The following is a 24251-nucleotide window of genomic DNA, read 5'->3' on the forward strand; positions in this document are numbered from 1 at the left end:
CATTTTATATTTTTCAAAAAAACACTTTTCAATGTGGCAGAGAGTTCAATCGTCGAACTGCTCTTACAGTAAAGAATCCCCGTCTGTGATGAGGTCCTTTAATTACCTTGCTTTCCCTTCTTTGCACGCATTCTAGTTCAGCAATGTCCTTCTCATACACAGGTGCTCAAAACTGTACACAATATTCCATGTATGGTCTAACCGGTGATTTATAGAAATGCAGAGTTTGTTGCATGAAATCATCTTAGAGGTCCAATTTCAACCTTAAGGACAAAAACAATATCTTGATTTTGCCTCTTTGTATTCCGATAGTCATAACTTTATTATTTTTCCGTCCTCATAGTCATATAAGGGCTTGTTTTTAGCGAGACAAGTTCTTGTTTTTAATGGCAGCATTTAATGTACCATATAATGTACTGAAATAAAACTCTTTGTGGGGTGGAATGGAAAACACAAAAGCAATTTGTCCAATGCTTTTTGAGTAGTAAAAATTGCAAGTTCATTTTATTATTCAGGTTAATAGGATATCAATATGAATACACGTTTGCATGTATTTTCTACTGACGTGACGTGAATCTTTGGTGTAAAAGTGGCCGGTTAGCTCAGTTGGTTAGAGCGTGGTGCTAATAACGCCAAGGTCACGGGTTCGATCCCCGTACGGGCCATGGAAGCTCACTTTTGTTACATGCTTGTTACAGAGTTGAATAGTTGATAATATTGAAAAAAGGTCCATCAAATTCAACCTATAAACCTGCCGTGTTGATCCAGAGGAAGGCAAAAACTGTCTTGGAGTGCATTCCAATGTTGTCATTAGGGGAAAAATTCCTCCCTTACTCCAAATATGGCTATTAGAATAAATTCCTGGATCAAAGTTCCATCTCCAGAATCTGGTACAAATATGATGACATTTTATATTTTTCAAAAAAACACTTTTCAATGTGGCAGAGAGTTCAATCGTCGAACTGCTCTTACAGTAAAGAATCCCCGTCTGTGATGAGGTCCTTTAATTACCTTGCTTTCCCTTCTTTGCACGCATTCTAGTTCAGCAATGTCCTTCTCATACACAGGTGCTCAAAACTGTACACAATATTCCATGTATGGTCTAACCGGTGATTTATAGAAATGCAGAGTTTGTTGCATGAAATCATCTTAGAGGTCCAATTTCAACCTTAAGGACAAAAATAATATCTTGATTTTGCCTCTTTGTATTCCGATAGTCATAACTTTATTATTTTTCCGTCCTCATAGTCATATAAGGGCTTGTTTTTAGCGAGACAAGTTCTTGTTTTTAATGGCAGCATTTAATGTACCATATAATGTACTGAAATAAAACTCTTTGTGGGGAGGAATGGAAAACACAAAAGCAATTTGTCCAATGCTTTTTGAGTAGTAAAAATTGCAAGTTTATTTTATTATTCAGGTTAATAGGATATCAATATGAATACACGTTTGCATGTATTTTCTACTGACGTGACGAGAATCTTTGGTGTAAAAGTGGCTGGTGAGCTCAGTTGGTTAGAGCGTGGTGCTAATAACGCCAAGGTCATGGGTTCGATCCCCGTACGGGCCATGGAAGCTCACTTTTGTTACAGAGTTGAATAGTTGATAATATTGAAAAAAGGTCCATCAAATTCAACCTATAAACCTGCCGTGTTGATCCAGAGGAAGGCAAAAACTGTCTTGGAGTGCATTCCAATGTTGTCATTAGGCGAAAAATTCCTCCCTTACTCCAAATATGGCTATTAGAATAAATTCCTGGATCAAAGTTCCATCTCCAGAATCTGGTACAAATATGATGACATTTTATATTTTTCAAAAAAACACTTTTCAATGTGGCAGAGAGTTCAATCGTCGAACTGCTCTTACAGTAAAGAATCCCCGTCTGTGATGAGGTCCTTTAATTACCTTGCTTTCCCTTCTTTGCACGCATTCTAGTTCAGCAATGTCCTTCTCATACACAGGTGCTCAAAACTGTACACAATATTCCATGTATGGTCTAACCGGTGATTTATAGAAATGCAGAGTTTGTTGCATGAAATCATCTTAGAGGTCCAATTTCAACCTTAAGGACAAAAATAATATCTTGATTTTGCCTCTTTGTATTCCGATAGTCATAACTTTATTATTTTTCCGTCCTCATAGTCATATAAGGGCTTGTTTTTAGCGAGACAAGTTCTTGTTTTTAATGGCAGCATTTAATGTACCATATAATGTACTGAAATAAAACTCTTTGTGGGGTGGAATGGAAAACACAAAAGCAATTTGTCCAATGCTTTTTGAGTAGTAAATATTGCAAGTTTATTTTATTATTCAGGTTAATAGGATATCAATATGAATACACGTTTGCATGTATTTTCTACTGACGTGACGTGAATCTTTGGTGTAAAAGTGGCCGGTTAGCTCAGTTGGTTAGAGCGTGGTGCTAATAACGCCAAGGTCACGGGTTAGATCCCCATACGGGCCATGGAAGCTCCCTTTTGTTACATGCTTGTTACAGAGTTGAATAGTTGATAATATTGAAAAAAGGTCCATCAAATTCAACCTATAAACCTGCCGTGTTGATCCAGAGGAAGGCAAAAACTGTCTTGGAGTGCATTCCAATGTTGTCATTAGGGGAAAAATTCCTCCCTTACGCCAAATATGGCTATTAGAATAAATTCCTGGATCAAAGTTCCATCTCCAGAATCTGGTACAAATATGATGAAATTTTATATTTTTCAAAAAAACACTTTTCAATGTGGCAGAGAGTTCAATCGTCGAACTGCTCTTACAGTAAAGAATCCCCGTCTGTGATGAGGTCCTTTAATTACGTTGCTTTCCCTTCTTTGCACGCATTCTAGTTCAGCAATGTCCTTTTCATACACAGGTGCTCAAAACTGTACACAATATTCCATGTATGGTCTAACCGGTGATTTATAGAAATGCAGAGTTTGTTGCATGAAATCATCTTAGAGGTCCAATTTCAACCTTAAGGACAAAAATAATATCTTGATTTTGCCTCTTTGTATTCCGATAGTCATAACTTTATTATTTTTCCGTCCTCATAGTCATATAAGGGCTTGTTTTTAGCGAGACAAGTTCTTGTTTTTAATGGCAGCATTTAATGTACCATATAATGTACTGAAATAAAACTCTTTGTGGGGTGGAATGGAAAACACAAAAGCAATTTGTCCAATGCTTTTTGAGTAGTAAATATTGCAAGTTTATTTTATTATTCAGGTTAATAGGATATCAATATGAATACACGTTTGCATGTATTTTCTACTGACGTGACGTGAATCTTTGGTGTAAAAGTGGCCGGTTAGCTCAGTTGGTTAGAGCGTGGTGCTAATAACGCCAAGGTCACGGGTTAGATCCCCATACGGGCCATGGAAGCTCCCTTTTGTTACATGCTTGTTACAGAGTTGAATAGTTGATAATATTGAAAAAAGGTCCATCAAATTCAACCTATAAACCTGCCGTGTTGATCCAGAGGAAGGCAAAAACTGTCTTGGAGTGCATTCCAATGTTGTCATTAGGGGAAAAATTCCTCCCTTACGCCAAATATGGCTATTAGAATAAATTCCTGGATCAAAGTTCCATCTCCAGAATCTGGTACAAATATGATGAAATTTTATATTTTTCAAAAAAACACTTTTCAATGTGGCAGAGAGTTCAATCGTCGAACTGCTCTTACAGTAAAGAATCCCCGTCTGTGATGAGGTCCTTTAATTACGTTGCTTTCCCTTCTTTGCACGCATTCTAGTTCAGCAATGTCCTTTTCATACACAGGTGCTCAAAACTGTACACAATATTCCATGTATGGTCTAACCGGTGATTTATAGAAATGCAGAGTTTGTTGCATGAAATCATCTTAGAGGTCCAATTTCAACCTTAAGGACAAAAATAATATCTTGATTTTGCCTCTTTGTATTCCGATAGTCATAACTTTATTATTTTTCCGTCCTCATAGTCATATAAGGGCTTGTTTTTAGCGAGACAAGTTCTTGTTTTTAATGGCAGCATTTAATGTACCATATAATGTACTGAAATAAAACTCTTTGTGGGGTGGAATGGAAAACACAAAAGCAATTTGTCCAATGCTTTTTGAGTAGTAAATATTGCAAGTTTATTTTATTATTCAGGTTAATAGGATATCAATATGAATACACGTTTGCATGTATTTTCTACTGACGTGACGTGAATCTTTGGTGTAAAAGTGGCTGGTTAGCTCAGTTGGTTAGAGCGTGGTGCTAATAACGCCAAGGTCACAGGTTCGATCCCCGTACGGGCCATGGAAGCTCCCTTTTGTTACATGCTTGTTACAGAGTTGAATAGTTGATAATATTGAAAAAAGGTCCATCAAATTCAACCTATAAACCTGCCGTGTTGATCCAGAGGAAGGCAAAAACTGTCTTGGAGTGCATTCCAATGTTGTCATTAGGGGAAAAATTCCTCCCTTACGCCAAATATGGCTATTAGAATAAATTCCTGGATCAAAGTTCCATCTCCAGAATCTGGTACAAATATGATGACATTTTATATTTTTCAAAAAAACACTTTTCAATGTGGCAGAGAGTTCAATCGTCGAACTGCTCTTACAGTAAAGAATCCCCGTCTGTGATGAGGTCCTTTAATTACCTTGCTTTCCCTTCTTTGCACGCATTCTAGTTCAGCAATGTCCTTCTCATACACAGGTGCTCAAAACTGTACACAATATTCCATGTATGGTCTAACCGGTGATTTATAGAAATGCAGAGTTTGTTGCATGAAATCATCTTAGAGGTCCAATTTCAACCTTAAGGACAAAAATAATATCTTGATTTTGCCTCTTTGTATTCCGATAGTCATAACTTTATTATTTTTCCGTCTTCATAGTCATATAAGGGCTTGTTTTTAGCGAGACAAGTTCTTGTTTTTAATGGCAGCATTTAATGTACCATATAATGTACTGAAGAAAACTCTTTGTGGGGTGGAATGGAAAACACAAAAGCAATTTGTCCAATGCTTTTTGAGTAGTAAAAATTGCAAGTTTATTTTATTATTCAGGTTAATAGGATATCAATATGAATACACGTTTGCATGTATTTTCTACTGACGTGACGTGAATCTTTGGTGTAAATGTGGCCGGTTAGCTCAGTTGGTTAGAGTGTGGTGCTAATAACGCCAAGGTCACGGCTTCGATCCCCGTATGGGCCATGGAAGCTCACTTTTGTTACGGAGTTGAATAGTTGATAATATTGAAAAAAGGTCCATCAAATTCAACCTATAAACCTGCCGTGTTGATCCAGAGGAAGGCAAAAACTGTCTTGGAGTGCATTCCAATGTTGTCATTAGGGTAAAAATTCCTCCCTTACTCCAAATATGGCTATTAGAATAAATTCCTAGATCAAAGTTCCATCTCCAGAATCTGGTACAAATATGATGACATTTTATATTTTTCAAAAAAACACTTTTCAATGTGGCAGAGAGTTCAATCGTCGAACTGCTCTTACAGTAAAGAATCCCCGTCTGTGATGAGGTCCTTTAATTACCTTGCTTTCCCTTCTTTGCACGCATTCTAGTTCAGCAATGTCCTTCTCATACACAGGTGCTCAAAACTGTACACAATATTCCATGTATGGTCTAACCGGTGATTTATAGAAATGCAGAGTTTGTTGCATGAAATCATCTTAGAGGTCCAATTTCAACCTTAAGGACAAAAATAATATCTTGATTTTGCCTCTTTGTATTCCGATAGTAATAACTTTATTATTTTTCCGTCCTCATAGTCATATAAGGGCTTGTTTTTAGCGAGACAAGTTCTTGTTTTTAATGGCAGCATTTAATGTACCATATAATGTACTGAAGAAAACTCTTTGTGGGGTGGAATGGAAAACACAAAAGCAATTTGTCCAATGCTTTTTGAGTAGTAAAAATTGCAAGTTTATTTTATTATTCAGGTTAATAGGATATCAATATGAATACACGTTTGCATGTATTTTCTACTGACGTGACGTGAATCTTTGGTGTAAAAGTGGCTGGTTAGCTCAGTTGGTTAGAGCGTGGTGCTAATAACGCCAAGGTCACGGGTTCGATCCCCGTATGGGCCATGGAAGCTCACTTTTGTTACAGAGTTGAATAGTTGATAATATTGAAAAAAGGTCCATCAAATTCAACCTATAAACCTGCCGTGTTGATCCAGAGGAAGGCAAAAACTGTCTTGGAGTGCATTCCAATGTTATCATTAGGGGAAAAATTCCTCACTTACTCCAAATATGGCTATTAGAATAAATTCCTGGATCAAAGTTCCATCTCCAGAATCTGGTACAAATATGATGAAATTTTATATTTTTCAAAAAAACACTTTTCAATGTGGCAGAGAGTTCAATCGTCGAACTGCTCTTACAGTAAAGAATCCCCGTCTGTGATGAGGTCCTTTAATTACCTTGCTTTCCCTTCTTTGCACGCATTCTAGTTCAGCAATGTCCTTCTCATACACAGGTGCTCAAAACTGTACACAATATTCCATGTATGGTCTAACCGGTGATTTATAGAAATGCAGAGTTTGTTGCATGAAATCATCTTAGAGGTCCAATTTCAACCTTAAGGACAAAAATAATATCTTGATTTTGCCTCTTTGTATTCCGATAGTCATAACTTTATTATTTTTCCGTCCTCATAGTCATATAAGGGCTTGTTTTTAGCGAAACAAGTTCTTGTTTTTAATGGCAGCATTTAATGTACCATATAATGTACTGAAAGAAAACTCTTTGTGGGGTGGAATGGAAAACACAAAAGCAATTTGTCCAATGCTTTTTGAGTAGTAAAAATTGCAAGTTTATTTTATTATTATTTTATTGGTTAGAGCGTGGTGCTAATAACGCCAAGGTCACGGGTTCGATCCCCGTATGGGCCATGGAAGCTCACTTTTGTTACAGAGTTGAATAGTTGATAATATTGAAAAAAGGTCCATCAAATTCAACCTATAAACCTGCCGTGTTGATCCAGAGGAAGGCAAAAACTGTCTTGGAGTGCATTCCAATGTTGTCATTAGGGGAAAAATTCCTCCCTTACTCCAAATATGGCTATTAGAATAAATTCCTGGATCAAAGTTCCATCTCCAGAATCTGGTACAAATATGATGAAATTTTATATTTTTCAAAAAAACACTTTTCAATGTGGCAGAGAGTTCAATCGTCGAACTGCTCTTACAGTAAAGAATCCCCGTCTGTGATGAGGTCCTTTAATTACCTTGCTTTCCCTTCTTTGCACGCATTCTAGTTCAGCAATGTCCTTCTCATACACAGGTGCTCAAAACTGTACACAATATTCCATGTATGGTCTAACCGGTGATTTATAGAAATGCAGAGTTTGTTGCATGAAATCATCTTAGAGGTCCAATTTCAACCTTAAGGACAAAAATAATATCTTGATTTTGACTCTTTGTATTCCGATAGTCATAACTTTATTATTTTTCCATCCTCATAGTCATATAAGGGCTTGTTTTTAGCGAGACAAGTTCTTGTTTTTAATGGCAGCATTTAATGTACCATATAATGTACTGAAGAAAACTCTTTGTGGGGTGGAATGGAAAACACAAAAGCAATTTGTCCAATGCTTTTTGAGTAGTAAAAATTGCAAGTTTATTTTATTATTATTTTATTGGTTAGAGCGTGGTGCTAATAACGCCAAGGTCACGGGTTCGATCCCCGTATGGGCCATGGAAGCTCACTTTTGTTACAGAGTTGAATAGTTGATAATATTGAAAAAAGGTCCATCAAATTCAACCTATAAACCTGCCGTGTTGATCCAGAGGAAGGCAAAAACTGTCTTGGAGTGCATTCCAATGTTGTCATTAGGGGAAAAATTCCTCCCTTACTCCAAATATGGCTATTAGAATAAATTCCTGGATCAAAGTTCCATCTCCAGAATCTGGTACAAATATGATGAAATTTTATATTTTTCAAAAAAACACTTTTCAATGTGGCAGAGAGTTCAATCGTCGAACTGCTCTTACAGTAAAGAATCCCCGTCTGTGATGAGGTCCTTTAATTACCTTGCTTTCCCTTCTTTGCACGCATTCTAGTTCAGCAATGTCCTTCTCATACACAGGTGCTCAAAACTGTACACAATATTCCATGTATGGTCTAACCGGTGATTTATAGAAATGCAGAGTTTGTTGCATGAAATCATCTTAGAGGTCCAATTTCAACCTTAAGGACAAAAATAATATCTTGATTTTGACTCTTTGTATTCCGATAGTCATAACTTTATTATTTTTCCATCCTCATAGTCATATAAGGGCTTGTTTTTAGCGAGACAAGTTCTTGTTTTTAATGGCAGCATTTAATGTACCATATAATGTACTGAAGAAAACTCTTTGTGGGGTGGAATGGAAAACACAAAAGCAATTTGTCCAATGCTTTTTGAGTAGTAAAAATTGCAAGTTTATTTTATTATTCAGGTTAATAGGATATCAATATGAATACACGTTTGCATGTATTTTCTACTGACGTGACGTGAATCTTTGGTGTAAAAGTGGCCGGTTAGCTCAGTTGGTTAGAGCGTGGTGCTAATAACGCCAAGGTCACGGGTTCGATCCCCGTATGGGCCATGGAAGCTCACTTTTGTTACATGCTTGTTACAGAGTTGAATAGTTGATAATATTGAAAAAAGGTCCATCAAATTCAACCTATAAACCTGCCGTGTTGATCCAGAGGAAGGCAAAAACTGTCTTGGAGTGCATTCCAATGTTGTCATTAGGGGAAAAATTCCTCCCTTACTCCAAATATGGCTATTAGAATAAATTCCTGGATCAAAGTTCCATCTCCAGAATCTGGTACAAATATGATGAAATTTTATATTTTTCAAAAAAACACTTTTCAATGTGGCAGAGAGTTCAATCGTCGAACTGCTCTTACAGTAAAGAATCCCCGTCTGTGATGAGGTCCTTTAATTACCTTGCTTTCCCTTCTTTGCACGCATTCTAGTTCAGCAATGTCCTTCTCATACACAGGTGCTCAAAACTGTACACAATATTCCATGTATGGTCTAACCGGTGATTTATAGAAATGCAGAGTTTGTTGCATGAAATCATCTTAGAGGTCCAATTTCAACCTTAAGGACAAAAATAATATCTTGATTTTGCCTCTTTGTATTCCGATAGTCATAACTTTATTATTTTTCCGTCCTCATAGTCATATAAGGGCTTGTTTTTAGCGAAACAAGTTCTTGTTTTTAATGGCAGCATTTAATGTACCATATAATGTACTGAAAGAAAACTCTTTGTGGGGTGGAATGGAAAACACAAAAGCAATTTGTCCAATGCTTTTTGAGTAGTAAAAATTGCAAGTTTATTTTATTATTATTTTATTGGTTAGAGCGTGGTGCTAATAACGCCAAGGTCACGGGTTCGATCCCCGTATGGGCCATGGAAGCTCACTTTTGTTACAGAGTTGAATAGTTGATAATATTGAAAAAAGGTCCATCAAATTCAACCTATAAACCTGCCGTGTTGATCCAGAGGAAGGCAAAAACTGTCTTGGAGTGCATTCCAATGTTGTCATTAGGGGAAAAATTCCTCCCTTACTCCAAATATGGCTATTAGAATAAATTCCTGGATCAAAGTTCCATCTCCAGAATCTGGTACAAATATGATGAAATTTTATATTTTTCAAAAAAACACTTTTCAATGTGGCAGAGAGTTCAATCGTCGAACTGCTCTTACAGTAAAGAATCCCCGTCTGTGATGAGGTCCTTTAATTACCTTGCTTTCCCTTCTTTGCACGCATTCTAGTTCAGCAATGTCCTTCTCATACACAGGTGCTCAAAACTGTACACAATATTCCATGTATGGTCTAACCGGTGATTTATAGAAATGCAGAGTTTGTTGCATGAAATCATCTTAGAGGTCCAATTTCAACCTTAAGGACAAAAATAATATCTTGATTTTGCCTCTTTGTATTCCGATAGTCATAACTTTATTATTTTTCCGTCCTCATAGTCATATAAGGGCTTGTTTTTAGCGAAACAAGTTCTTGTTTTTAATGGCAGCATTTAATGTACCATATAATGTACTGAAAGAAAACTCTTTGTGGGGTGGAATGGAAAACACAAAAGCAATTTGTCCAATGCTTTTTGAGTAGTAAAAATTGCAAGTTTATTTTATTATTATTTTATTGGTTAGAGCGTGGTGCTAATAACGCCAAGGTCACGGGTTCGATCCCCGTATGGGCCATGGAAGCTCACTTTTGTTACAGAGTTGAATAGTTGATAATATTGAAAAAAGGTCCATCAAATTCAACCTATAAACCTGCCGTGTTGATCCAGAGGAAGGCAAAAACTGTCTTGGAGTGCATTCCAATGTTGTCATTAGGGGAAAAATTCCTCCCTTACTCCAAATATGGCTATTAGAATAAATTCCTGGATCAAAGTTCCATCTCCAGAATCTGGTACAAATATGATGAAATTTTATATTTTTCAAAAAAACACTTTTCAATGTGGCAGAGAGTTCAATCGTCGAACTGCTCTTACAGTAAAGAATCCCCGTCTGTGATGAGGTCCTTTAATTACCTTGCTTTCCCTTCTTTGCATGCATTCTAGTTCAGCAATGTCCTTCTCATACACAGGTGCTCAAAACTGTACACAATATTCCATGTATGGTCTAACCGGTGATTTATAGAAATGCAGAGTTTGTTGCATGAAATCATCTTAGAGGTCCAATTTCAACCTTAAGGACAAAAATAATATCTTGATTTTGCCTCTTTGTATTCCGATAGTCATAACTTTATTATTTTTCCGTCCTCATAGTCATATAAGGGCTTGTTTTTAGCGAAACAAGTTCTTGTTTTTAATGGCAGCATTTAATGTACCATATAATGTACTGAAAGAAAACTCTTTGTGGGGTGGAATGGAAAACACAAAAGCAATTTGTCCAATGCTTTTTGAGTAGTAAAAATTGCAAGTTTATTTTATTATTATTTTATTGGTTAGAGCGTGGTGCTAATAACGCCAAGGTCACGGGTTCGATCCCCGTATGGGCCATGGAAGCTCACTTTTGTTACAGAGTTGAATAGTTGATAATATTGAAAAAAGGTCCATCAAATTCAACCTATAAACCTGCCGTGTTGATCCAGAGGAAGGCAAAAACTGTCTTGGAGTGCATTCCAATGTTGTCATTAGGGGAAAAATTCCTCCCTTACTCCAAATATGGCTATTAGAATAAATTCCTGGATCAAAGTTCCATCTCCAGAATCTGGTACAAATATGATGAAATTTTATATTTTTCAAAAAAACACTTTTCAATGTGGCAGAGAGTTCAATCGTCGAACTGCTCTTACAGTAAAGAATCCCCGTCTGTGATGAGGTCCTTTAATTACCTTGCTTTCCCTTCTTTGCACGCATTCTAGTTCAGCAATGTCCTTCTCATACACAGGTGCTCAAAACTGTACACAATATTCCATGTATGGTCTAACCGGTGATTTATAGAAATGCAGAGTTTGTTGCATGAAATCATCTTAGAGGTCCAATTTCAACCTTAAGGACAAAAATAATATCTTGATTTTGCCTCTTTGTATTCCGATAGTCATAACTTTATTATTTTTCCGTCCTCATAGTCATATAAGGGCTTGTTTTTAGCGAGACAAGTTCTTGTTTTTAATGGCAGCATTTAATGTACCATATAATGTACTGAAAGAAAACTCTTTGTGGGGTGGAATGGAAAACACAAAAGCAATTTGTCCAATGCTTTTTGAGTAGTAAAAATTGCAAGTTTATTTTATTATTATTTTATTGGTTAGAGCGTGGTGCTAATAACGCCAAGGTCACGGGTTCGATCCCCGTATGGGCCATGGAAGCTCACTTTTGTTACAGAGTTGAATAGTTGATAATATTGAAAAAAGGTCCATCAAATTCAACCTATAAACCTGCCGTGTTGATCCAGAGGAAGGCAAAAACTGTCTTGGAGTGCATTCCAATGTTGTCATTAGGGGAAAAATTCCTCCCTTACTCCAAATATGGCTATTAGAATAAATTCCTGGATCAAAGTTCCATCTCCAGAATCTGGTACAAATATGATGAAATTTTATATTTTTCAAAAAAACACTTTTCAATGTGGCAGAGAGTTCAATCGTCGAACTGCTCTTACAGTAAAGAATCCCCGTCTGTGATGAGGTCCTTTAATTACCTTGCTTTCCCTTCTTTGCACGCATTCTAGTTCAGCAATGTCCTTCTCATACACAGGTGCTCAAAACTGTACACAATATTCCATGTATGGTCTAACCGGTGATTTATAGAAATGCAGAGTTTGTTGCATGAAATCATCTTAGAGGTCCAATTTCAACCTTAAGGACAAAAATAATATCTTGATTTTGCCTCTTTGTATTCCGATAGTCATAACTTTATTATTTTTCCGTCCTCATAGTCATATAAGGGCTTGTTTTTAGCGAGACAAGTTCTTGTTTTTAATGGCAGCATTTAATGTACCATATAATGTACTGAAAGAAAACTCTTTGTGGGGTGGAATGGAAAACACAAAAGCAATTTGTCCAATGCTTTTTGAGTAGTAAAAATTGCAAGTTTATTTTATTATTATTTTATTGGTTAGAGCGTGGTGCTAATAACGCCAAGGTCACGGGTTCGATCCCCGTATGGGCCATGGAAGCTCACTTTTGTTACAGAGTTGAATAGTTGATAATATTGAAAAAAGGTCCATCAAATTCAACCTATAAACCTGCCGTGTTGATCCAGAGGAAGGCAAAAACTGTCTTGGAGTGCATTCCAATGTTGTCATTAGGGGAAAAATTCCTCCCTTACTCCAAATATGGCTATTAGAATAAATTCCTGGATCAAAGTTCCATCTCCAGAATCTGGTACAAATATGATGAAATTTTATATTTTTCAAAAAAACACTTTTCAATGTGGCAGAGAGTTCAATCGTCGAACTGCTCTTACAGTAAAGAATCCCCGTCTGTGATGAGGTCCTTTAATTACCTTGCTTTCCCTTCTTTGCACGCATTCTAGTTCAGCAATGTCCTTCTCATACACAGGTGCTCAAAACTGTACACAATATTCCATGTATGGTCTAACCGGTGATTTATAGAAATGCAGAGTTTGTTGCATGAAATCATCTTAGAGGTCCAATTTCAACCTTAAGGACAAAAATAATATCTTGATTTTGCCTCTTTGTATTCCGATAGTCATAACTTTATTATTTTTCCGTCCTCATAGTCATATAAGGGCTTGTTTTTAGCGAGACAAGTTCTTGTTTTTAATGGCAGCATTTAATGTACCATATAATGTACTGAAAGAAAACTCTTTGTGGGGTGGAATGGAAAACACAAAAGCAATTTGTCCAATGCTTTTTGAGTAGTAAAAATTGCAAGTTTATTTTATTATTCAGGTTAATAGGATATCAATATGAATACACGTTTGCATGTATTTTCTACTGACGTGACGTGAATCTTTGGTGTAAAAGTGGCCGGTTAGCTCAGTTGGTTAGAGCGTGGTGCTAATAACGCCAAGGTCACGGGTTCGATCCCCGTATGGGCCATGGAAGCTCCCTTTTGTTACATGCTTGTTACAGAGTTGAATAGTTGATAATATTGAAAAAAGGTCCATCAAATTCAACCTATAAACCTGCCGTGTTGATCCAGAGGAAGGCAAAAACTGTCTTGGAGTGCATTCCAATGTTGTCATTAGGGGAAAAATTCCTCCCTTACTCCAAATATGGCTATTAGAATAAATTCCTGGATCAAAGTTCCATCTCCAGAATCTGGTACAAATATGATGAAATTTTATATTTTTCAAAAAAACACTTTTCAATGTGGCAGAGAGTTCAATCGTCGAACTGCTCTTACAGTAAAGAATCCCCGTCTGTGATGAGGTCCTTTAATTACCTTGCTTTCCCTTCTTTGCACGCATTCTAGTTCAGCAATGTCCTTCTCATACACAGGTGCTCAAAACTGTACACAATATTCCATGTATGGTCTAACCGGTGATTTATAGAAATGCAGAGTTTGTTGCATGAAATCATCTTAGAGGTCCAATTTCAACCTTAAGGACAAAAATAATATCTTGATTTTGCCTCTTTGTATTCCGATAGTCATAACTTTATTATTTTTCCGTCCTCATAGTCATATAAGGGCTTGTTTTTAGCGAGACAAGTTCTTGTTTTTAATGGCAGCATTTAATGTACCATATAATGTACTGAAAGAAAACTCTTTGTGGGGTGGAATGGAAAACACAAAAGCAATTTGTCCAATGCTTTTTGAGTAGTAAAAATTGCAAGTTTATTTTATTATTATTTTATTGGTTAGAGCGTGGTGCTAATAACGCCAAGGTCACGGGTTCGATCCCCGTATGGGCCATGGAAGCTCACTTTTGTTACAGAGTTGAATAGTTGATAATATTGAAAAAAGGTCCATCAAATTCAACCTATAAACCTGCCGTGTTGATCCAGAGGAAGGCAAAAACTGTCTTGGAGTGCATTCCAATGTTGTCATTAGGGGAAAAATTCCTCCCTTACTCCAAATATGGCTATTAGAATAAATTCCTGGATCAAAGTTCCATCTCCAGAATCTGGTACAAATATGATGAAATTTTATATTTTTCAAAAAAACACTTTTCAATGTGGCAGAGAGTTCAATCGTCGAACTGCTCTTACAGTAAAGAATCCCCGTCTGTGATGAGGTCCTTTAATTACCTTGCTTTCCCTTCTTTGCACGCATTCTAGTTCAGCAATGTCCTTCTCATACACAGGTGCTCAAAACTGTACACAATATTCCATGTATGGTCTAACCGGTGATTTATAGAAATGCAGAGTTTGTTGCATGAAATCATCTTAGAGGTCCAATTTCAACCTTAAGGACAAAAATAATATCTTGATTTTGCCTCTTTGTATTCCGATAGTCATAACTTTATTATTTTTCCGTCCTCATAGTCATATAAGGGCTTGTTTTTAGCGAGACAAGTTCTTGTTTTTAATGGCAGCATTTAATGTACCATATAATGTACTGAAAGAAAACTCTTTGTGGGGTGGAATGGAAAACACAAAAGCAATTTGTCCAATGCTTTTTGAGTAGTAAAAATTGCAAGTTTATTTTATTATTATTTTATTGGTTAGAGCGTGGTGCTAATAACGCCAAGGTCACGGGTTCGATCCCCGTATGGGCCATGGAAGCTCACTTTTGTTACAGAGTTGAATAGTTGATAATATTGAAAAAAGGTCCATCAAATTCAACCTATAAACCTGCCGTGTTGATCCAGAGGAAGGCAAAAACTGTCTTGGAGTGCATTCCAATGTTGTCATTAGGGGAAAAATTCCTCCCTTACTCCAAATATGGCTATTAGAATAAATTCCTGGATCAAAGTTCCATCTCCAGAATCTGGTACAAATATGATGAAATTTTATATTTTTCAAAAAAACACTTTTCAATGTGGCAGAGAGTTCAATCGTCGAACTGCTCTTACAGTAAAGAATCCCCGTCTGTGATGAGGTCCTTTAATTACCTTGCTTTCCCTTCTTTGCACGCATTCTAGTTCAGCAATGTCCTTCTCATACACAGGTGCTCAAAACTGTACACAATATTCCATGTATGGTCTAACCGGTGATTTATAGAAATGCAGAGTTTGTTGCATGAAATCATCTTAGAGGTCCAATTTCAACCTTAAGGACAAAAATAATATCTTGATTTTGCCTCTTTGTATTCCGATAGTCATAACTTTATTATTTTTCCGTCCTCATAGTCATATAAGGGCTTGTTTTTAGCGAGACAAGTTCTTGTTTTTAATGGCAGCATTTAATGTACCATATAATGTACTGAAAGAAAACTCTTTGTGGGGTGGAATGGAAAACACAAAAGCAATTTGTCCAATGCTTTTTGAGTAGTAAAAATTGCAAGTTTATTTTATTATTCAGGTTAATAGGATATCAATATGAATACACGTTTGCATGTATTTTCTACTGACGTGACGTGAATCTTTGGTGTAAAAGTGGCCGGTTAGCTCAGTTGGTTAGAGCGTGGTGCTAATAACGCCAAGGTCACGGGTTCGATCCCCGTATGGGCCATGGAAGCTCCCTTTTGTTACATGCTTGTTACAGAGTTGAATAGTTGATAATATTGAAAAAAGGTCCATCAAATTCAACCTATAAACCTGCCGTGTTGATCCAGAGGAAGGCAAAAACTGTCTTGGAGTGCATTCCAATGTTGTCATTAGGGGAAAAATTCCTCCCTTACTCCAAATATGGCTATTAGAATAAATTCCTGGATCAAAGTTCCATCTCCAGAATCTGGTACAAATATGATGAAATTTTATATTTTTCAAAAAAACACTTTTCAATGTGGCAGAGAGTTCAATCGTCGAACTGCTCTTACAGTAAAGAATCCCCGTCTGTGATGAGGTCCTTTAATTACCTTGCTTTCCCTTCATTGCACGCATTCTAGTTCAGCAATGTCCTTCTCATACACAGGTGCTCAAAACTGTACACAATATTCCATGTATGGTCTAACCGGTGATTTATAGAAATGCAGAGTTTGTTGCATGAAATCATCTTAGAGGTCCAATTTCAACCTTAAGGACAAAAATAATATCTTGATTTTGCCTCTTTGTATTCCGATAGTCATAACTTTATTATTTTTCCGTCCTCATAGTCATATAAGGGCTTGTTTTTAGCGAGACAAGTTCTTGTTTTTAATGGCAGCATTTAATGTACCATATAATGTACTGAAAGAAAACTCTTTGTGAGGTGGAATGGAAAACACAAAAGCAATTTGTCCAATGCTTTTTGAGTAGTAAAAATTGCAAGTTTATTTTATTATTCAGGTTAATAGGATATCAATATGAATACACGTTTGCATGTATTTTCTACTGACGTGACGTGAATCTTTGGTGTAAAAGTGGCCGGTTAGCTCAGTTGGTTAGAGCGTGGTGTTAATAACGCCAAGGTCACGGGTTCGATCCCGTATGGGCCATGGAAGCTCCCTTTTGTTACATGCTTGTTACATGCTTGTTACATACTTGTTACAGAGTTGAATAGTTGATAATATTGAAAAAAGGTCCATCAAATTCAACCTATAAACCTGCCGTGTTGATCCAGAGGAAGGCAAAAACTGTCTTGGAGTGCATTCCAATGTTGTCATTAGGGGAAAAATTCCTCCCTTACTCCAAATATGGCTATTAGAATAAATTCCTGGATCAAATTTCCATCTCCAGAATCTGGTACAAATATGATGAAATTTTATATTTTTCAAAAAAACACTTTTCAATGTGGCAGAGAGTTCAATCGTCGAACTGCTCTTACAGTAAAGAATCCCCGTCTGTGATGAGGTCCTTTAATTACCTTGCTTTCCCTTCTTTGCACGCATTCTAGTTCAGCAATGTCCTTCTCATACACAGGTGCTCAAAACTGTACACAATATTCCATGTATGGTCTAACCGGTGATTTATAGAAATGCAGAGTTTGTTGCATGAAATCATCTTAGAGGTCCAATTTCAACCTTAAGGACAAAAATAATATCTTGATTTTGCCTCTTTGTATTCCGATAGTCATAACTTTATTATTTTTCCGTCCTTATAGTCATATAAGGGCTTGTTTTTAGCGAGACAAGTTCTTGTTTTTAATGGCAGCATTTAATGTACCATATAATGTACTGAAGAAAACTCTTTGTGGGGTGGAATGGAAAACACAAAAGCAATTTGTCCAATGCTTTTTGAGTAGTAAAAATTGAAGTTTATTTTATTATTCAGGTTAATAGGATATCAATATGAATACACGTTTGCATGTATTTTCTACTGACGTGACGTGAATCTTTGGTGTAAAAGTGGCCGATTAGCTCAGTTGGTTAGAGCGTGGTGCTAATAACGCCAAGGTCACGGGTTCGATCCCCGTATGGGCCATGGAAGCTCACTTTTGTTACAGAGTTGAATAGTTGATAATATTGAAAAAAGGTCCATCAAATTCAACCTATAAACCTGCCGTGTTGATCCAGAGGAAGGCAAAAACTGTCTTGGAGTGCATTCCAATGTTGTCATTAGGGGAAAAATTCCTCCCTTACTCCAAATATGGCTATTAGAATAAATTCCTGGATCAAATTTCCATCTCCAGAATCTGGTACAAATATGATGAAATTTTATATTTTTCAAAAAAACACTTTTCAATGTGGCAGAGAGTTCAATCGTCAAACTGCTCTTACAGTAAAGAATCCCCGTCTGTGATGAGGTCCTTTAATTACCTTGCTTTCCCTTCTTTGCACGCATTCTAGTTCAGCAATGTCCTTCTCATACACAGGTGCTCAAAACTGTACACAATATTCCATGTATGGTCTAACCGGTGATTTATAGAAATGCAGAGTTTGTTGCATGAAATCATCTTAGAGGTCCAATTTCAACCTTAAGGACAAAAATAATATCTTGATTTTGCCTCTTTGTATTCCGATAGTCATAACTTTATTATTTTTCCGTCCTTATAGTCATATAAGGGCTTGTTTTTAGCGAGACAAGTTCTTGTTTTTAATGGCAGCATTTAATGTACCATATAATGTACTGAAGAAAACTCTTTGTGGGGTGGAATGGAAAACACAAAAGCAATTTGTCCAATGCTTTTTGAGTAGTAAAAATTGCAAGTTTATTTTATTATTCAGGTTAATAGGATATCAATATGAATACACGTTTGCATGTATTTTCTACTGACGTGACGTGAATCTTTGGTGTAAAAGTGGCCGGTTAGCTCAGTTGGTTAGAGCGTGGTGCTAATAACGCCAAGGTCACGGGTTCGATCCCCATACCGGCCATGGAAGCTCACATTTGTTACAGAGTTGAATAGTTGATACTATTGAAAAAAGGTCCATCAAATTCAACCTATAAACCTGCCGTGTTGATCCAGAGGAAGGCAAAAACTGTCTTGGAGTGCATTCCAATGTTGTCATTAGGGGAAAAATTCCTCCCTTACTCCAAATATGGCTATTAGAATAAATTCCTGGATCAAAGTTCCATCTCCAGAATCTGGTACAAATATGATGAAATTTTATATTTTTCAAAAAAACACTTTTCAATGTGGCAGAGAGTTCAATCGTCGAACTGCTCTTACAGTAAAGAATCCCCATCTGTGATGAGGTCCTTTAATTACCTTGCTTTCCCTTCTTTGCACGCATTCTAGTTCAGCAATGTCCTTCTCATACACAGGTGCTCAAAACTGTACACAATATTCCATGTATGGTCTAACCGGTGATTTATAGAAATGCAGAGTTTGTTGCATGAAATCATCTTAGAGGTCCAATTTCAACCTTAAGGACAAAAATAATATCTTGATTTTGCCTCTTTGTATTCCGATAGTCATAACTTTATTATTTTTCCGTCCTTATAGTCATATAAGGGCTTGTTTTTAGCGAGACAAGTTCTTGTTTTTAATGGCAGCATTTAATGTACCATATAATGTACTGAAGAAAACTCTTTGTGGGGTGGAATGGAAAACACAAAAGCAATTTGTCCAATGCTTTTTGAGTAGTAAAAATTGCAAGTTTATTTTATTATTCAGGTTAATAGGATATCAATATGAATACACGTTTGCATGTATTTTCTACTGACGTGACGTGAATCTTTGGTGTAAAAGTGGCCGGTTAGCTCAGTTGGTTAGAGCGTGGTGCTAATAACGCCAAGGTCACGGGTTCGATCCCCATACCGGCCATGGAAGCTCACTTTTGTTACAGAGTTGAATAGTTGATACTATTGAAAAAAGGTCCATCAAATTCAACCTATAAACCTGCCGTGTTGATCCAGAGGAAGGCAAAAACTGTCTTGGAGTGCATTCCAATGTTGTCATTAGGGGAAAAATTCCTCCCTTACTCCAAATATGGCTATTAGAATAAATTCCTGGATCAAAGTTCCATCTCCAGAATCTGGTACAAATATGATGAAATTTTATATTTTTCAAAAAAACACTTTTCAATGTGGCAGAGAGTTCAATCGTCGAACTGCTCTTACAGTAAAGAATCCCCGTCTGTGATGAGGTCCTTTAATTACCTTGCTTTCCCTTCTTTGCACGCATTCTAGTTCAGCAATGTCCTTCTCATACACAGGTGCTCAAAACTGTACACAATATTCGATGTATGGTGTAACCGGTGATTTATAGAAATGCAGAGTTTGTTGCATGAAATCATCTTAGAGGTTCAATTTCAACCTTAAGGACAAAAATAATATCTTGATTTTGCCTCTTTGTATTCCGATAGTCATAACTTTATTATTTTTCCGTCCTCATAGTCATATAAGGGCTTGTTTTTAGCGAGACAAGTTCTTGTTTTTAATGGCAGCATTTAATGTACCATATAATGTACTGAAAGAAAACTCTTTGTGGGGTGGAATGGAAAACACAAAAGCAATTTGTCCAATGCTTTTTGAGTAGTAAAAATTGCAAGTTTATTTTATTATTCAGGTTAATAGGATATCAATATGAATACACGTTTGCATGTATTTTCTACTGACGTGATGTGAATCTTTGGTGTAAAAGTGGCCGGTTAGCTCAGTTGGTTAGCGCGTGGTGCTAATAACGCCAAGGTCACGGGTTTGATCCCCGTACGGGCCATGTAAGCTCACTTTTGTTACATGCTTGTTACATGCTTGTTACATGCTTGTTACAGAGTTGAATAGTTGATAATATTGAAAAAAGGTCCATCAAATTCAAATACATGTACGGCGCTGTCGGGAGGTGCTTCCCGCAAAGCGCCGTACATGTACGGCGCAGTGATTGTGCGGGCTCAGAAGCAGAGCCGGCACCATCACCGCGGGGTGACAGCTGTATTATACAGCTGGCACCCTCCTGTAACTGCCAGGACCGGAGCTATTCTCCGACCCGGCAGATTAACCCCTCAGATGCTGCGCTCAATAGAAAATGGCGTCCGAGTCTGCCTTGTACGGGAGCCGATGAGGACCCGCCTTCGGCGTGTCCTCATAGGCTTGCTGTCAGTGAATAACTGACAGCGCTAATACACTGCACTACGTATGTAGTGCAGTGTATTAGAGTAGCGATCGGGGCATCAGGCCCTCATGTCCCCTAGTGGGACAAGTCAAAAAAGTAAAAAAAAGTTAATAAAAATGTGGTAAAACAATAAAAACACACACATTTCAAATAAAAATAAAGCTAAACTGACTTTTTTCCCATAGTAAGTCTTTTATTATGGGAAAAACCGTAAAAATTAAAAAAACTATACATAATTGGTATCGCCGCGTCCGTAACGACCCAAACTACAAAACTATTATGTAATTTATCCCGCACGGTAAACGCCGTAAAAAAAAACCATGAAAAACAACGCCAGAATCTTTGTTTTTAGGTCACATCTCCTTCCAAAAAATGCTATAAAAAGTGATCAAAAAGTCACATTTACTCCAAAATTGTACCAATAAAAACGGCAATCCGTCCCGCAAAAAATAATCCCTGACACCGCTTTGTGCACGCAAAAATAATAACGTTATGTGTCTTAGAATATGGCGACACAGAAAACAAATGATTTTATAAAAAAAGTGATTTTATTGTGCAAAAGCCGCAATACATAAAAAAAACTATATAAATTTGGTATCGCCGTAATCGTATCGACCCGCAGAATAAATCTAACATGTAATTTAGGGCGCACTGTGGATGCCGATAAAAAAAAACCAATAAAAAACGATTCCAGAATTGCTTGTTTTTGGTAATTTCCTTTACCAAAAAATGAAATAAAAAGTGATCAAAAAGTCGTATGTGTTCTAAAATGGTACCAATAAAATCTACAGCCCGTCTCGCAAAAAACAAGCCCGCACACCGCCCAATCAACTGAAAAACAAAAAAGTTATGGCACTAGTAATGCGGTGATGAAAAAACATCTCAATGCGCAGGCCGGAGGGGAACATTTCTTCAGTTTCAGGGCCCTAGTATTTAGGAACTAGGAAAGGGAAGGGACATAGCACATCCGCTGGAAGCGAGGGCGCCCGTATTATACTAGCGCAAAACTTTCCCAGCAATATTTCCGAAAACTACGAAGGAGAAAAAGTCCCCAAAAGGTGCAGAGCGTTACAGAAGGGGGACAAGAAAGAAAACCGTTTATCAGTGTGACACCGGCCTGCGCATAACGGATGGCTTCACATCGTAACACACATCTATGGATAATTGTATTATTTACCCCATTATTATACCCTCTTATTATGCCCTGATGTACCCGCACAGATTACATATACCCTGATGTTCTCCGCACAGATTACATATACCCTGATGTTCTCCGCACAGATTACATATACCCTGATGTTCTCCGCACAGATTACATATGCCACCACATTATAAACTGAATACCAGCAAAACTCAAACAAAACTACCAAGCAAAATCCATGCTCAAAATGGCGGTCTATTCCTTCTTAGCCCTACAGTGTGCCCAAACAGCAATTTATGGCCACAAGTAAGGCATTACCATACCCGGGAGAACCCGCTTAACAATTTATGGGGTAACATTCTCCAGGGGCACAACATCTTGTGCGGTGAATGGGCAGATCAGTGGAAAAATTGCAATTTTCACTTTGCACCATCCACTGCGTATTCATTTCTGAAAAACACCTGTGGAGTCTAAATTCTCACTACATCCCTTGATAAATGCCTTTAGGGGTGTAGTTTCTAAAACGGGGTCACTTTTGTTTGGTACATCAGTGGTTTTGCAAATGCAACATGGCGTCCGCAAACCATTCCAGCAAAATCTACGCTCCGAAAGATAAATACCGCTCCTTTTCTTCTGAATGCTCCCATATACGTAATCAGCCGATTATAACCACATATGGGGTGTTACCGTACTCGGGAGAAATTACTTTACAAATGTTGGGGTGCTTTTTCTTCTCTATTCCTTGTAAAAATGAAAAATGTTGATCTAAAACGACATCTTGTTGGAAAAAAAAATTATTTTTCATTTTCATGGCTTAATTCAGCAAAAAACCTTTGGGATCAAAATTTTCACTATACCCCTAGATGATTCCTCAGGGGGTGCAGTTTCCCAAATTGAGTCAATTTTGGGGTGTTTCCACTGTACTAGTACTACAGGGGCTCAGCAAATGTGACATGGCGCCCAGACACTATCCAAAATCCAAATGGTGCTAGTTCCATTCTGAGCCCTACCGTGTGTCCAAACAGCCGTTTATGACCACATGTGGGGCATTGTTTTACTCGGGAGAAGTTGATTTACTAATTTTATGGTGCTTTTTCTCCTTCAGTCCTTGTGGAAATGAAAAAAAAAAACCTAAACCTACATTTTATTTCAAAAAATGTAGATTTTCATTTTTACGGCCTACTTCCAATAAGTTCTGTAAAACACCTGTGGGGTCAAACTGCTCACTGTACTCCTAGATAATTTCCTCATGGGGTGTAGTTTCCAAAATGGGGTCACTTGTTGGGGGTTTCCACTGTTTTGTCCCCTCAGGGGCTTTGTAAATGCGACATGGCCTCCGCAAACCATTCCTGCTAAATTTGAGTTCCAAAAGCCAAATGGCGCTCTTTCCCTTCTCAGCCTCGCCGTGTGTCCAAACAGCCTTTTATTACTACATGTGGGGTATTGTTTTACTCGGGAGAAATTTCTTTACAAATTTTATGGTGCTTTTTCTCCTTTAGTCCTTGTGGAAATGAAAAAAAATTAGCTAAACCTACATTTTATTTGAAAAAATTTAGATTTTCATTTTCATGGCCTAGTTCCAAAAATGTTTGCAAAAAAACTGGCCGGTCAAAATGCTTGCTACACCCCTAGATAAATTCCTCGAGGGGTATAGTTTCCAAAATGGGGTCACTTGTTGGGGGTTTCCACTGTTTTGTCCCCTAGGGGGCTTTGCAAATGCGACATGGCCTCTGCAAACCATTCCTGCTAAATTTGAGCTCCAAGAGCCAAATGGCGCTCTTTCCATTCTAAGCCCTGCCGTGTGTCCAAATAACCGTTTATTACGACATGTGGGGTATTGTTTTACTCGGGAGAAATTGCTCTACAAATGTTGTGGTGCTTTTTCTACTTTAGTTCTTTTGGAAATGAAAAAAAATTAGCTAAACCTAAATTTTATTTGAAAAAATTTAGATTTTCATTTTCATGGCCTAGTTCCAAACATTTTTGCAAAAAAACTGGCCGGTCAAAATGCTTGCTACACCCCTATATAAATTCCTCGAGGGGTGTAGTTTCCCAAATGGGGTCACTTTTGGGGGGTTTCCACTGTTTTAGTTCCACAAGACCTGTTCAAAGCTGACATGGTGCCTAAAATATATTCTAATAAAAAGGAGGCCCAAAATCCACCAGGTGCTCCTTTGCTTC

General features: G+C 37.3%; 8 non-coding genes across 8 annotated transcripts; all 8 read left to right on the plus strand.

Moving 5' to 3' along the window:
• The first annotated feature begins 591 nt into the window (after positions 1-591).
• On the plus strand, positions 592-665 carry TRNAI-AAU (transfer RNA isoleucine (anticodon AAU)). Its single transcript has one exon. It is a non-coding gene; the product is annotated as a tRNA-Ile (tRNA).
• A 5332-nt stretch (positions 666-5997) lies between these two features.
• On the plus strand, positions 5998-6071 carry TRNAI-AAU (transfer RNA isoleucine (anticodon AAU)). The gene has a single exon. It is a non-coding gene; the product is annotated as a tRNA-Ile (tRNA).
• A 2430-nt stretch (positions 6072-8501) lies between these two features.
• TRNAI-AAU (transfer RNA isoleucine (anticodon AAU)) lies at positions 8502-8575 on the plus strand. Its single transcript has one exon. It is a non-coding gene; the product is annotated as a tRNA-Ile (tRNA).
• A 4861-nt stretch (positions 8576-13436) lies between these two features.
• On the plus strand, positions 13437-13510 carry TRNAI-AAU (transfer RNA isoleucine (anticodon AAU)). The gene has a single exon. It is a non-coding gene; the product is annotated as a tRNA-Ile (tRNA).
• A 2443-nt stretch (positions 13511-15953) lies between these two features.
• Positions 15954-16027, plus strand: TRNAI-AAU (transfer RNA isoleucine (anticodon AAU)). The gene has a single exon. It is a non-coding gene; the product is annotated as a tRNA-Ile (tRNA).
• A 1755-nt stretch (positions 16028-17782) lies between these two features.
• Positions 17783-17856, plus strand: TRNAI-AAU (transfer RNA isoleucine (anticodon AAU)). The gene has a single exon. It is a non-coding gene; the product is annotated as a tRNA-Ile (tRNA).
• Positions 17857-18675: 819 nt separating this feature from the next.
• TRNAI-AAU (transfer RNA isoleucine (anticodon AAU)) lies at positions 18676-18749 on the plus strand. The gene has a single exon. It is a non-coding gene; the product is annotated as a tRNA-Ile (tRNA).
• An 819-nt stretch (positions 18750-19568) lies between these two features.
• On the plus strand, positions 19569-19642 carry TRNAI-AAU (transfer RNA isoleucine (anticodon AAU)). Its single transcript has one exon. It is a non-coding gene; the product is annotated as a tRNA-Ile (tRNA).
• Positions 19643-24251: the final 4609 nt, after the last annotated feature.

Source organism: Rhinoderma darwinii, chromosome 3, assembly GCF_050947455.1.
Source record: "Rhinoderma darwinii isolate aRhiDar2 chromosome 3, aRhiDar2.hap1, whole genome shotgun sequence".
NCBI classification, from domain to species: domain Eukaryota; kingdom Metazoa; phylum Chordata; class Amphibia; order Anura; family Rhinodermatidae; genus Rhinoderma; species Rhinoderma darwinii.